Below are 13,623 nucleotides of genomic sequence, written 5' to 3' on the forward strand. Positions count from 1 at the left end.
TAACTTCATGATTTAAAGAAAAAAAGGGGAGAGAAGAATGACCAGAGCCTCCAGGAATTGTGGGGCATTGTTCATACACCTACGTGTGCATAATGAGATGCCAGAAGGAAAGACAGTGGGGAAAAAAAAATCCACCAGAATAATGGCTGAAAGCTTCTCAAATTTAATGAAAAACAGCAATCTATGTATCCTGGAAACTTCACAATCTCTAATAGGATAAACACAGAGAGATGCACACCCAGACACATCACAGTCAAAATATTGAAGTCCAATATTTTGGACCTCAGTTTTAAAAATAATTTTATTTATTTACTTATTTTTGGCTGTGCAGTGGCTTTTCTCTGGTTGTGGAGAGTGGGAGCTACTCTCTAGTTGTGGCGTGCGGGCTTCTTAATGCAGCGGCTTCTCTTGTTGTGCAGCGTGAGCTCTAGGGCATTGGGCTTCAGTAGTTACAGTTCGTGGGCTCTAGAGCACAGGCTCAGTAGTTGTGGCTCATGGGCTCAGTTGCTTGGAGGTCTATGGGATCTTCCTGGATCAGGGATCAAACCCATGCGTGTGCTGGTGGGCAGATTCTTTACCACTGAGCCACCAGGGAAGCCCTCTCTCTCTTTTGTTTTTTTTTTTTAGGTCCCAGGCTTCTTTATTTAAGAACAAAGTGATGAGTGATGTGGGGATTAAAGTCAAGAGCATCACTGAACTTCACCTTCCCTCCAACCAGTTTCCCCAAACTCCCTGCCCCCACACCCATTGTGTTCCCAATTCCTTTCTTAGTGAATGAAAAGCTTAATCCCAAAGCCCTAGTACAAACCCTAGGGTTCTCTCCCTAGCTCTCCCCTTCCTCTGCCCCCCATTCCTGGGGTGAGCAGGCACCTCAGTTTGAATGCGTAGGAGAACCCAGAGCGGTGACAGACACCGAGGGAAAGGCCTCACCCTCAGGGAATGGGACCAAAGAGTACAGTGTAATGAAGTGAGGGCCCCCGTAGCCTGGGGTGCCAACAGGGGGCCCTGGTGCCAGAGGAAAGGATACGGGTCCCCCTGTGAAAGGAGACCCAGCAGCCTCAAAATCCTCGCGTTGGGAGTAGTCACTGCTTGATCGTTTGCCCTTCTGGCGACGGTTGCAGAACCACACTCGGACCACATCCTCTCCAGCCCGAGCTGCTGGGCGATGTGGCTAATTTGCTGCAGGGTGGGCTTCGGGCACTGCAGGAACATGCTCTCCAGGTTGCCTCTCACTCGGTTCTCGATACTCGTCCGCTTTCTCTTTCGGGCCTGCACAAGGGTCTCTGCCTTGCCTATCTCCTGCAGATTCTCGTTGTTGTCAGCTTCCTCCACCTTCTGCAGCAGGGCCCGCAGCTTACACATGTTCTTGAAACTGAGCTGCAAAGCCTCAAAACGGCAGATAGTCATTTGGCTGAACACCTTTCCAAAGAGAACCCCCAGGGTGAGCCCCACATCCTGGGTATATTCTAGGGTGATCCTCTTCTGCTTTAGGAGCTTGGCAAATTGTTCAAGGTCTTTCTGAAGAGCTTTGATGTCCTGGGACTCCTCAGGGTTCGGCTCCAGCTTCTCCTTGTCCAGCTTCGCGGCACCTGCGGGGGCGGCATAGGGGTCCGGGGAGGCCCCCTCGGAGTTGCTCTCCACCCCGGCTCCCGCCTCGCCCTCGGGCTGAGGGGTCTCCAGGCCGCCTGGGGGCACCGGCCCCACTCCAACCTGTGGCGCACAGTAGGCCATCCCTCCGCACAAGTCATAGGGCGGGGGTCACGGGGGAAGCCCCCACACCTCGGCGCCGGGCACAACCCCCGGTCCGATCCCTGACCCACCAGGAGGCCCTTGGAAGCTCAACCAGGTCCGAGGATCAACCCAGCCCGGCTCTGGCCCTCCCGGCTCATCGCCTCCACTGCCCGGTGGGGGCGAGAAGGCAAAGTCAAAAGCGAGGTGTCCCGCCATGGGGAAGGAAGGCACCCCGAGCCGGGGGCCTAGGAACTCAATTTTTTTTTAAAAGAAAATGCTTTAATTGTAAAACTAACTTGAGAGAAGGGGAGGCTACGTCTAAGGGGTAGGAACCTGACCTTAGAGCAAAGGTTCTGTCCCTAGTGCTGCTGCAGGCCATAGCCATCTGCAGGCCATGTACCCAGACAGGGCTAGAATGTCATAAGATGATGACACAAGTAGATTCTAGGAAAGAGAAGGTTGTCCAAGTGCCATGGTCATGGCTGGACTGGGTTGAGGTGAGTTCAAAGGCAGAAAGATTTGAGCAGTAAAAGAAAAATGACCTGCCGCACACAGGGAACCCCAAGCATAGTAACAGCTGACCTCTCATCAGAATCAAAGATAGGCAGATGACATGTTCAAGTACTCAAAGCAAAAAGCTGTCAACTGAGGCTCTTATATCTAGCACAACTATCCTTCAGAATGGAGAAGGCAATGGCAACTCACTCCAGCACTCTTGTCTGGAAAATCCCATGGATGGAGGAGCCTGGTAGGCTGCAGTCCATGGGGTCGTGAAGAGTCGGACACGACTGAGCGACTTCACTTTCACCTTTCACTTTCATGCACTGGAAAAGGAAATGGCAATCCACTCTAGTGTTCTTGCCTGGAGAATCCCAGGGACGGCAGAGCCTAGTGGGCTGCCGTCTATGGGGTCGCACAGAGTCAGACACGACTGAAGCAACTTAGCAGCAGCAGCAGCATCCTTCAGAAATGAAGATAAAATGAAGAAACTTTCGGGTAAACAAAAACGGAGAAGGTTTGTTATTAGTGGGCCTCCTGAATAAGATATATTACAGGAATTTCTTTGAGCTAGAAGCACAAGACCTCAGACAGCAATTCAAGTCCACACAAACTCATGAACCAAGAGCACCAGTAAAGTTAGTATGTACTAACTATAGAGGCAGCACAATTACATATTTCTTTTTTTTCCTGACTTAAAAAACAATTGTAGAAAATAGTATCTATAAAATTGTATTATGGGGCCTATAATATACTTGACCTTTGTCACAAGGAGGGGGTAAGACTGATGCTATGTTGGAAACAACAGCAGATGAAACCTCAGATCCACAGGGGGAAATAAAACTTAAAAAATAATAAATATATGGGTTAATATAAAAGTCAATAAACATATTTGCTTCCTACATGTCCTCTGAAGGTGGGGGTCCTCCTCCCAGCCCCCTTCTCTACCCACTGGAAACCACACCTGGACTTTGACTGTTTTATCTCCCGCCCTATATATTTTACCTCCTCCTTGCACAGTGTTTCATTTTGCACAGTTTTTAATGCTGATAAGTTTAATCGTGCTAAGTGCATTTTCTACTACAAGCGTTTTTTTCACGTGGTTTTTGTGTGGCCACTGACTCTGTGACCCAAACATTTTTAGGGTCAAACAGCATTCTGGTCACATGTGTCTGCTCATTGCAAGTGGAATTGGGGTTATTTGCAGTTCTGTTTGCTTTTTACTGTTATAAAGGTCACTGCTGTTATAAAGGTCACTGCTGTAAACATTCTTCTGGGGTCTCCTCACACAAGTATTTGTATTTCACAGGAAACACTAGGATTTGGACAGCCCCCATGCACAGCAAGCGAGGACACTCATGGTAGAGGCAGCAGGCCTTGGCGGAGGTCACTGCAGCCCCACTGGGCTGCCCAAGAGAAGCCCCATCAGGGCACATCTGCCACTAGGATCTGCACTCTGACTGGGAGACCCTCCAGGGCACTGCATACTGATAGCTTATGGTGAACGGTGTCCGCTTCGTGATCTCTGCAGAAGATTTAGCTTCGAGACCAGGGGCCAGGCTTGATCACTCAAGAGCTTTTGTGTAGCAAAGTTTTATTAAAGTGAGAAAGCTTCTGACATAGACATCAGAAGGGGGACAGAGAATGCCCCATCCCTAGGCTTAGCAAGGGAACTATATGCTTTTTAACTGATTGTTACAATAAATCAAAAGAATGTCTCAAGGTTATAAGGATCTTACTAGACCTACTCCCATAATATACATTTTAAGATAACAGGATTAGTCAAGAGGTTTTCAGGAAGGAGAAACATGTCCTTAAGCAGGATACATTATTGTTATACAATTCTTACTAAGGAATGTAGAAAAAAAAGTTTGTGCTTTCCTCCTCCTTGAGAATTCCAGATCCCTCTCTCCTCCTTGAGAGCCCCAGACCCCTTTCTCCTTCTCAGGGACCCTGGACTTCTTATCAACCTGCCTAGGAATTGACTGTCTCAGTGCTGATGGGAGACCCTCCAAGGAGCTGTACACTAACTGGGACACCCTCCAGGGTGTGGCACGTGGACTGGGAGACCAGGAGCCAGTGAGGCTGGAGGATCCTCCCCCAGAGCTCCAGAGGGCACGCACCTCTAGGCTGTGAGAAAATGAACTTCTACGGCTTTAGGCCGCCCAGTGTGTATACTTCATTATAGCAATCCAAGGTAATGTAATCACACAGGAGAAAATGGAGCCGAATTTACAGCCAAAGGCCCTGATGGGACTCAAACCAGACCCCCGGGAAAGGAGCCGCAGCTGTCGGGCCAAGTCCCAGGGCAGCACTGCTGGCGCCCCAGGGACACAGCTGCTGGCCCTGGTCAGGCACAGGCATCTAGATGAGCACGATGCACATCCCTCCAGACCCTGGTTCTAGAACCATCTCTGCAGGTTTCAGAAGGAATCTGGCTCCCTGGGGACGTGGCTGGTCCAGGGCAGAGCACAGAGAGGGTGAGCTGGAGCCTGGTGCTCAGAGAAGCACAGACACAGGGCTGGTTCCACTGAGTCCTGCTGGCAGTCAGGAGGCCAGCGTGAGCAAATAAAGTCTCAGCAGTCACAGGCCACAAGCTACAGAACAAGAGGAGAATCCGTGGGTACCCACAGCAATAAATGCAGGAAAAGTCAAGGGGTGCAGGAGGAAACTCTCCCTTAGAGCAGAAAGCAAACAACTGGAGATGGAACAAGGAAATTACAAAAACCACCATTAAAGAAGTCAGAGTCAGAGTTGTTTTCATCAAGAATCATCAAAGGATGTTAAACACTTGTAGGTGAAGGTTTAATGAGAAATAAGAAATTTAATTTCTTAGAAATAAGAAAAGCATGTTTTCCAAGAACATGCCCAGAAGATGGTAACCTCTCAGTGGAAATCTTGGTTGATGTCCCTTCACCTGGGAGCTGATCAGCCATGATGTTCCCAGCGGGACACGTGGACCTCAGGAGGCTCCTGACCCCATGTCCTAAGAAGGGCTCAGAATTCCTGCCAGGAACATACAGCTTGAAGCTGACCAGGAGGGAACATCAGGCAAACCCAAAGTGAGATGCATTTTACAAACTAAGTGTCCTGATTCCTCAAAAAAGTCAACTCAGGAAAGGCAAAGAAGAGGTTGAAAAGGTCTGACAGCCAGACCTAAGACGTCATCCCGGGCTGACCCAGGCAGTAGGTGTGTGTGTGTAAATAGAAAATTTTCCTCTTTGCTGTAAAGCATGCTACCATGATGATTAAAAGCACTTGAATATGCTCTGTAGATTAGGCAGTGTTATCTGGTCAATGTTATTTCTGATGCTAATTATGATACTTGCTTGCCCTCGATTATCAGGAACATGCAGGCAAGACTGACTGACCTGACCCTACAGAGCCCTGGGGGTGAGTGTCTCTTGGAGGCAACAGCATTTGCCATTGTGGCTCCTGGGCCCATCCATCCGTGGGGGCTGCAGCTGCCCCACGGGGTGGACCTCGCCTCCCAGGTGTCCATAAAGGCTACTTCAGTGGTCAGGGCGTCCTCCCAAGCAGGTGCAGACGTGAGCCTCCAGTGCTGGGGATGGCGCGCTGGCCCCTGACGGGGTCCGAGCAGGGCGCTGCCAGGCCCTCCATGGACACTACTTGGCATGTGCAGGGGGCCAACGGGATGGCTGGGAAAAGCTGTAGAGACACAACTCCTGGAAAAGAGGGCACCGCACCCGACCGGACTGCACCTGTGAAACCCCCCAGGACACAGGATAAACAACCGCAGAAAATAATTCTAAAGTGTCAGGTTATGAACTCAGTGTAGGGGGAGATGACCCCGCTTGCAAGAGTGAAACAACCTAAGACAGCAGAATAAAGTGAAACAACAGACCCATCAGCGTACACTGAACAAGAGCTGCCCAGAACATGTGAGAAAAGACCCATGCCTGCCCTGACATTTCTGCCTGTGGTCGTCCCCTGGGCCCCCACACCCCGATGCAGATGCTCCACCTGCCCCCCACAACCAGGGCCTCGGCCTCGGGCTCAGGCCCTGGACGAGGCTGGGAGGGGGGCGTCTGCATGAGTCCCCGGTGGGCAGCAGAGGGCGCCCCAGGCCCAGCACACTCGCCCATCCAGAGTGACCATGTATGATTCCTCCAAGCATGCCGCGTCATCCTGAGTGTCCAGCGGGTTTGGTGGGAGGGAGGCAGTCCTGGCCCCTGCCCTCCTACCACGCCCAGGGAGAGGGCCTGGAGGGAGCAGAAGGGTCCACAGACAGAGACCCCCCAACTCCAGCCAGTGTCAGATGTGAGTGCCTGCTTCTGCATGTGTGGGGGACACTGGCGCCAGCCCATGGCCCACAGAGACCCTCGGTCCCGGTGCTGAAGCCTGGAGGTGTCAGCCTCATGGCTGGGGGCTCAGAAGGCCTCATCTCCCTCGGCCTCTCCCTGGAGGGGAACCCAGGCCCTGCACACACCCGTAGCCCAGCACAGGGCAGACTAGCGCTCCCCGTCTGCCCCACACCTGGGCCCACTGACACGTAGTGGGAAGTAGAGGCTTTAATGGTGCTTCTTTGGAATAATTTAAAACCATGGCCCCTGGAGGCCCCTTTCCCTGGAACATCAGTGTTCTGTTCTGTACACTGTCTCTGGGGTTTGGCTGGACGGCAGAGGACGAGCAGAGGCCAACCAGGCCCCACGTGTTCCAGAGAACCCCAGCTATTCACCCCAAGCACACATCTGTCCCCCTATGCACGCTCAGCACCACTCATCCCAGAGGCGAAGCAAATGTGGGAAAAATGGAGACGAAACGTGGACTCAGGCTCAGGAGGGTGGCCCACTAGACCACTGGACCAGTGTCCACGTTCTCCAGCCTCGTGGGGAGCTCGCCAGCCAGACTCCAGGCCAGCGCCATGCCCCACCCCCACCCTGCTATCATTACCACCCCCGCCCCCCAGCTCCCACCCTGAGCGAGGCGGGATTTCTCTGGGCAATTTTTGGAGCTGATGTGGCTGGCCTGAGGTCACACAGCAGGGGACAGGGCTGGACCTCTCCAGCCCGACTGTCCCAGCTCCTGGGGTTTTGGACCTTGGGGTAAACTGGCTGGACACCAGCAGCTTCCTAGAGCTGTGGTTCGGTCAGGCTGAGGGTCGAAAGGGCTCAGTGGCCCTCTGCAGATGCTTTGGTTCTGGGACTATCAGGGCAGGAAGCAAGGAGAGGGGCTTGCTGGCCAGGGGCCACAGTGGCCCAGGGCGGAGGTCATTCTGCGCCTGGCCAATGGAGGGGGCTCCCTCCTTCCTTGGGATCCTCTTTTGTGTACTGGACCATGGATATGGCGGCCTCGCCCTTCTGGAGCCTGGTTGCACCTCCAAGAGGCCAGGACAGGGCTGGCCACCCCACAGGGCCTTTGCCTTGGGACCCCTGGCCTAAATACCAGCAGGGCAGGAGTGACCTTTGTCTGCAGGAATGTTCTGGCAGCCGGGGCCCTAGCGGGTGGGCTCTGGGCCCATGGGAGACGGTGGTGGGCGGCCGGGTCCATCGCTGCCTGGGAAGCCCCTTCCCCCTGAGTCCTGGCTGGGCCTCCCACAGGCCCCCAAGTTCTGTCTAAACCTTGGCCGTCTCCAAGGCAGGCGGCCAAGCTTCTCCCGCAGCCTCAGAGCCCATTAGAGACATTTTATTGCCAGATGTTTTGCTTTTTCCACAGAACCAGAGGCCAGCTTGAGGTAGCCGGGGGAAGATTAACCCCTCCAGACCTGCAGCCGGGTCCTATGTCTCAGCCTGTCCTCCAGGTCCTATGTCTACCCTCCCAACCCACTCAGGGCAGGGCGGGGGGCAACCTCCCCAAAGACAAGAAGCACCCCAGCCGAAGCCCCTGGGAACTTTGTGAAACAGACAGCTATGGGTGCTCAACCAGCCTCGGACAGGGTCCCCCGTGGTCCCCCATGCCAGCCCACTCCCCCACTGTCACAGCCGTGCCACAGTGCGACCCAGGGGGGTGACCCTCAGCCACAGGTCCATCAGGTGGGCAGTGGTCCCAGCCCCACCCCCCAGGACGCGGGGGCAGCCCCCACACAGAGTCCATCGCAGACAGTCTGGAGGGTCCTTCCCTCTCCTCCCCATCCCTTCCACAACCTCCCTCTCCCCTTCCCCTCTCTCTTTCCTTGCCTTTTCACTGTTTTTTCAAACACAACCACAGCCTCTATCTGATTCCAGCCGACCAGAGGACCCGACTCTTGGCTCTTGAGCAACATGACAGAGTAAATCAGGCCAGGCCAACGCATGTCTCTGGGACGCCGGCCAGTCAGACTCATGGGTTTTCTCGGGGCAGCTGGGGTGGGAGGGGTGGGGCAGCCTGGTGACAGCCCCTCGGCACGGTTTCACAGGGAAGCACACAGCCCCATACTCACGATGAACAGGGCAGTACAGAGGGCCGTGAATGCAGGCGAGATGAGGCTGAGCCCCTCCTGCCCAGGGCCCCGTTGGCCAGAGGCTGGGTGTCCAGAGCCTCCCCAGACAAGTGGGGAGCCCTGCTGGGTCTGCACAAAGGGGCTGCTGTCCCTACCCCTGTGCCCCAACACCCCCCCAACTGCCCACCCTCCTCTTGTGCCTCTCACACCAGGCCTGCGTATCCAGTTCCGTTCTCTGCAGCTGGTGGACCTCAGACAGTGAAGGGCCCCATAATTTTCTGAACAATCCCTATTGTTGATTTTTCTGGGGATGTTGCCACATTTTTTCAATTAAAACCCATCGTTTTTCTGTTGGTTTTACAAACATGTCTGTAGGATGTCTTCCTGGCAATGAAATGGCTCTAATTCACACTCCCTTGCGGGTGTGCCCCACCCACCCTGCAGGCTGAGGCCCTGGGGGCCTCCTGTCATCCAGAGTGGCGAGCACACATCGGCATCAGTGGGCTAGCACAAGCCCCTTGTCAGTTAGGACGTGAGTCACTCCTCGAGGGGTTCCGCCTGCAGGGCAGCATGACTCAAATACCCCATCTACCAGCGCTTCCTCCTGGGCAGGCAGCCTGGCCGTAACTGGTCCACACCTCTGAGCCCTAGGAGCCTAGAGGGAGAGGCTGCTCCACGCTGGGGGCGGGGACAGGAGCCCGGCCAGTCTGGTGCCCCCAGTTCCAACCTCTGCTCAGTCGCACCGCCATGGAAACCACATGTGTAGCTGCAGAAAACGTTTTCCTTGATGAATCATGTTCTAAGTTGGGAGGGAATTCACTCGATAGTTGAGGCATTAAAAAGAAATCAAAAGGGTTTTGTTCAACAGATGCTAAGAGGGCTTGAGTCTTTGGTGTTTATAAATGAAGGCAGCTTTCCATCACCCACGCCCAGGAAGGAGCAGGACATTCTGGAAACACCCGCCATCATCGCTCAGGAAGCCAGGCTCCTAGGACACTCTTCACGTCACTCTAGAGCCCCCATCAACCCATCCTCTGGGCCCTTCTGGTCTAGAAAGTTCTAGCAGGAGGAATCTGAATTTTTGGAGACTGTCAAGGATGGCTTACCCTGGTGTGGGTCCAAGTGGCCCTGGGTGGGGCCGGATGGTGTACATTCAGTGGTGAGGGCTCAGCAGTGGGCAGCGGCCTAGGTCTGTGTCCGTGGGTTTCTCATCCACCATATGGCTGAGACACCCATCCTCACTTTCCCCACCTGGACAATGGGGGTAATTTCTGCCTACCTACCCCGAGTCAGAGGAAGCCTTGAACCAGGAGACATAGGACAAAGCCCTTTCTGCCTTGACAAATAGTGTTTGCAATTATAAATGTAGTTTTTCCCAGAAAGCACCATTTCAGACCAAAGAATCAGCATTCAGCAAAGTGGACTTTGCTCCCAAGAGCAGTGCCATCCGACCCATCAGCTGACCGTGGCCGTGGGGACTCTCACCCCAGTATGGGACAGAGGAAGGCCCTCTGGATTCCATCCGTATGGTTGCTTCAGACCAGAAACCTCACTGCACGTGGCCTGGACCCTGGGCCTGCACAGAGGCAGGTGGAGGTAGAAGGTGGACAAGAGGGAGTCAGGTGGGGGCTCTGCAGCTGCACAGACCATCCAGGGAGGACTAGCCCTCACGAAGGTCCTGGGCACCGAGAGTAAGAGCCAGGCCTGAAACAGTTGCCTGTGTGTTCTGGACATTACACCAACAGCCTGCCCAGAGAACTACCAGTTGTTTGGTGGCTTGGGGCACAACATGGGGTCACCCGCTGGCCACCTTCACTGTGTGGACGCAGTGCTGTGAGCATGTGGAGAGGAGGTTCTGGGGGCTACATTGCCCATGGCAAGGCACGCTGCCTGTCTCATCCTCTGTAGGTGTGAACTTGTTCTAACAGCCGAGGAGCAAAGACCTTGAGGCCTGACGGGTGTCCTCACAGCCCACAAAGCATGTCCACATTCCCCACCTGCCCAGGCCAGATGGTGCTTCACCCGTCTGGGAACATCATGCATCTGGGGGTATCACCCATCTAGGGGCCATCACCCATCTGGAGGGCATCACCCGTCTGAGGGCACCACCCATCTGGAAGCACTGCCCACCTCGGGGCATCACCCACGGGGAGCATCACCCATCTAGGGGTGTCACCCATGGGGAGCATCACCCATCTAGGGCCATCACCCATCTGGAGGGCATCACCATCTGAGGGCACCACCCATCTGGAAGCACTGCCCACCTGGGGGCATCACCCAAGGGGAGCATCACCCATCTGCGGGGCATCACCACTGATGCAAAACCCTCTCACCCTCCTTTCATAAAGGTCCTGGGCTGTTGCTTTGCTGTCCTTCCTGGGGGTGATTCTGTGTCTATGGGGCCTGACCCCTGGCTGGGGCAAGCTGGTAGCCCCCCCACAAGATCCTGGAGAGGGTCCCACAGCTGGGGTAGGTGGGGAAACGTGCCCTGGGGATCCTGGCACGACCCGGGCCCTGACTGTGGCTGGTGGGGCTGCAGGAGGTCACCTCCATACTTGCTGCCTGAAAGGGTGGGAAGAGAGGGGAAGGAAGATAGCTGAGGAGAAAAGAAGAGTATTAAGCTCAGATGGTAAAGAATCCACCTGCAATGCAGGAGACCCCAGTTCAATTCCTGGTCGGGAAGATCTCCTGGAGAAAGGACAGGCTACCTACTCCAGTATTCTTGGGCTTCCCTGGTGGCTCAGCTGGTAAAGAATCCGCCTGCAATGCGGGAGACCTGGGTTTGATCCCTAGACTGGGAAGATCCCCTGGAGAAGGGAAAGGCTACCCACTCCAGTATTCTGGCCTGGAGAATTCCATGGACTGTGTGATCCATGGGGTCACAAATAGTTGGACACGATTGAGCAAAATCACTTCCCTAGAAAAAGGCCTGCCCTGAGCTGTGGTGAAGACTTCCGCAGGGTGGAGGGGGCGCTGTTGCTCCACGGAGGGGAGGGAGGGGGCGGGGAGGTCTGCTGCGCCGCCGCCCCCCACCACCCCCATCAGCACGGCCTGGGCAGCAGGCCCTTCCCGGCTGCACTGCGGCTGCGGACGCCAGCCGTTTCCTCCCAGCTTCCACCCACTCCATGGTTGGGTTTTAACCCCAACGACCGCCCTGGTGGACTTCCTCTTGCCTCACACCTACTTTTGAAGGCTTCTGGTGACTCAGGGGTCGGGGAGGCGCTGGAGTCCATTCGGAGGGTCTCCCGGAGGGCTCCTGTTAGGGCCCGGGGCCCAGTGCTCCAGGCCTGAGACCAGGGAGTGAGTCGCGCGGCCTCTGGGCACCAAGGGGCACAGGACACTGCAGGCCGCACCCTGGGGCTAGTGACCCATGCTTCCCCGAAGCAACCACCCAGCATGGGTGCGGAGCTCCTATCACCACCCTGCCCTTCCTGGGGACAGCCCTGTCTCCAAGCCTCCTGTCCCGAAACCTCCTAGCCCCTCTCCAGGGCCTTGACTCCCCCTTGGAGACCTCGGCCGCCTGAACAGGGTCACGGGGTGGTGGGTGGATCCCTTCAAACCTGCAGGAGCCCTGCTACCTGCCCCACCCCGCCCCTGGTCCCAGTGGATCTCGACCTGTCTGTCGCTCACCTCTCATGGATGCTGGATGCCAGGCACAGTTCAAGGGCGGGTTGGTGGGGGGGGGGGGTGGTGGTGCTTGCATCCTTGGGGCCAAGTATGTCCCTGTAGCATCCCCCTCATGACCCTGGAGGTGGGGGATTCTGGTGCTCCCACCTGGCAGCCTCCCTTGTGGTCCTCGTAGTGCTGTGGGGAAGGCCGGCGCCCTCAAGGCTCCTCTCAGACTTCACATGAGTGACACCCCAACCCTGGGGAGGGGTCAGCAAGGCCCCTGGGGGAGCAAGAGGAAGAGACAGCAGCACCCAGCTGCCTGTCCTCTTTCCTCTCAACAAGTGGGGGACCGCAGAGCCCTGAGCCCCAAACTTCCTCCCTTACACCCTGGCAGACAGTCCCTCAGGGCAGCTGTGCTGTCTGTCTGGCTCCCGGGAGCCCTGCAGGGATGGGGCAGGGGCCTGGCTGGGCCCTGGGGGTGGGGGTGTTGACGCTGCCAAGGCTGGTCCACCTCGTGTGTTCAGAACCACCCAGACTCACGGTTCCTGGTTTTGTACAATATGGTTCGATTTCTTCTCCAAACCTGCAAGAACCTAAGAGTTGCTATCTCTGCAGGTAAAACAGCTCAGACTTGGAGAGGCCATGGCAGGTAACAGCCTCGCATGAGGAGCTGAGGCCCTTTTTTTGACTCGGAAGCTGGGCGCCTGTGGCAGACCCCGAGGCACAGAGAGAAGGGCCCACAGCAGGGCTGGTGAGGCTCGGGGCAGGAGAAACCACCCTAGTCAGGCCACAAGTTTCAGAAAGTAGGTACGGGGAGACGCTGGAAGAGATGCTACAGCTGCCACGGAGACGCACGGTCTCCAAAGTTCTCCCAAACTTCTTACGGTTACACGATTTCTGCATGTCTTAAACTATAAAACATTTCAGCTGGTATTAGACCAGTGTTAACAGCGCCAGCTCTGGGGAAGATCTAGAATGTTCTCTGGGGCTGGGGTGGGTGTGGCCTCGCCCGGAGCCCACCCCCAGCAGGCCCCAGGGTGGGGCCTTCACACCTGTCCCCAGAAGCAGGGCCTCGGCTCCTCCCTGTGTCTCTGTCTACTCACGCTCTCCGGTTTCTCCAGTGGCTCAGCTGGTAAAGAACCTGTCTGCCAGTGCAGGAGACTCAGGAGACGCGGGTTGGATCCCTGGGTCAGGAAGATCCCCTGGAGAAGGAAGTGGCAACTCGCTCTAGTATCCTTGCCTGGAAAATCCCACGGACAGAGGGCCTGGGGGTTACAATCTATGGTGTCACAAAGAGTCGGACACAACCGAGTACAAATGTGTGTGTCATTATTGCTCTGTGCTTCCCTAGAGCAAAAGTGGAAGATCTTTTGTCAATATGTATGTGACTAAACCGTGAAGAGGTA

General features: G+C 55.4%; 1 pseudogene; it reads right to left on the minus strand.

Moving 5' to 3' along the window:
• Positions 1–636: 636 nt before the first annotated feature.
• On the minus strand, positions 637–1,947 carry LOC101111681 (POU domain, class 5, transcription factor 1-like; annotated as a pseudogene).
• Positions 1,948–13,623: the final 11,676 nt, after the last annotated feature.

The sequence above is a fragment of the Ovis aries genome, chromosome 1 (genome assembly GCF_016772045.2).
Source record: "Ovis aries strain OAR_USU_Benz2616 breed Rambouillet chromosome 1, ARS-UI_Ramb_v3.0, whole genome shotgun sequence".
Taxonomy (NCBI): Eukaryota; Metazoa; Chordata; class Mammalia; order Artiodactyla; family Bovidae; genus Ovis; species Ovis aries.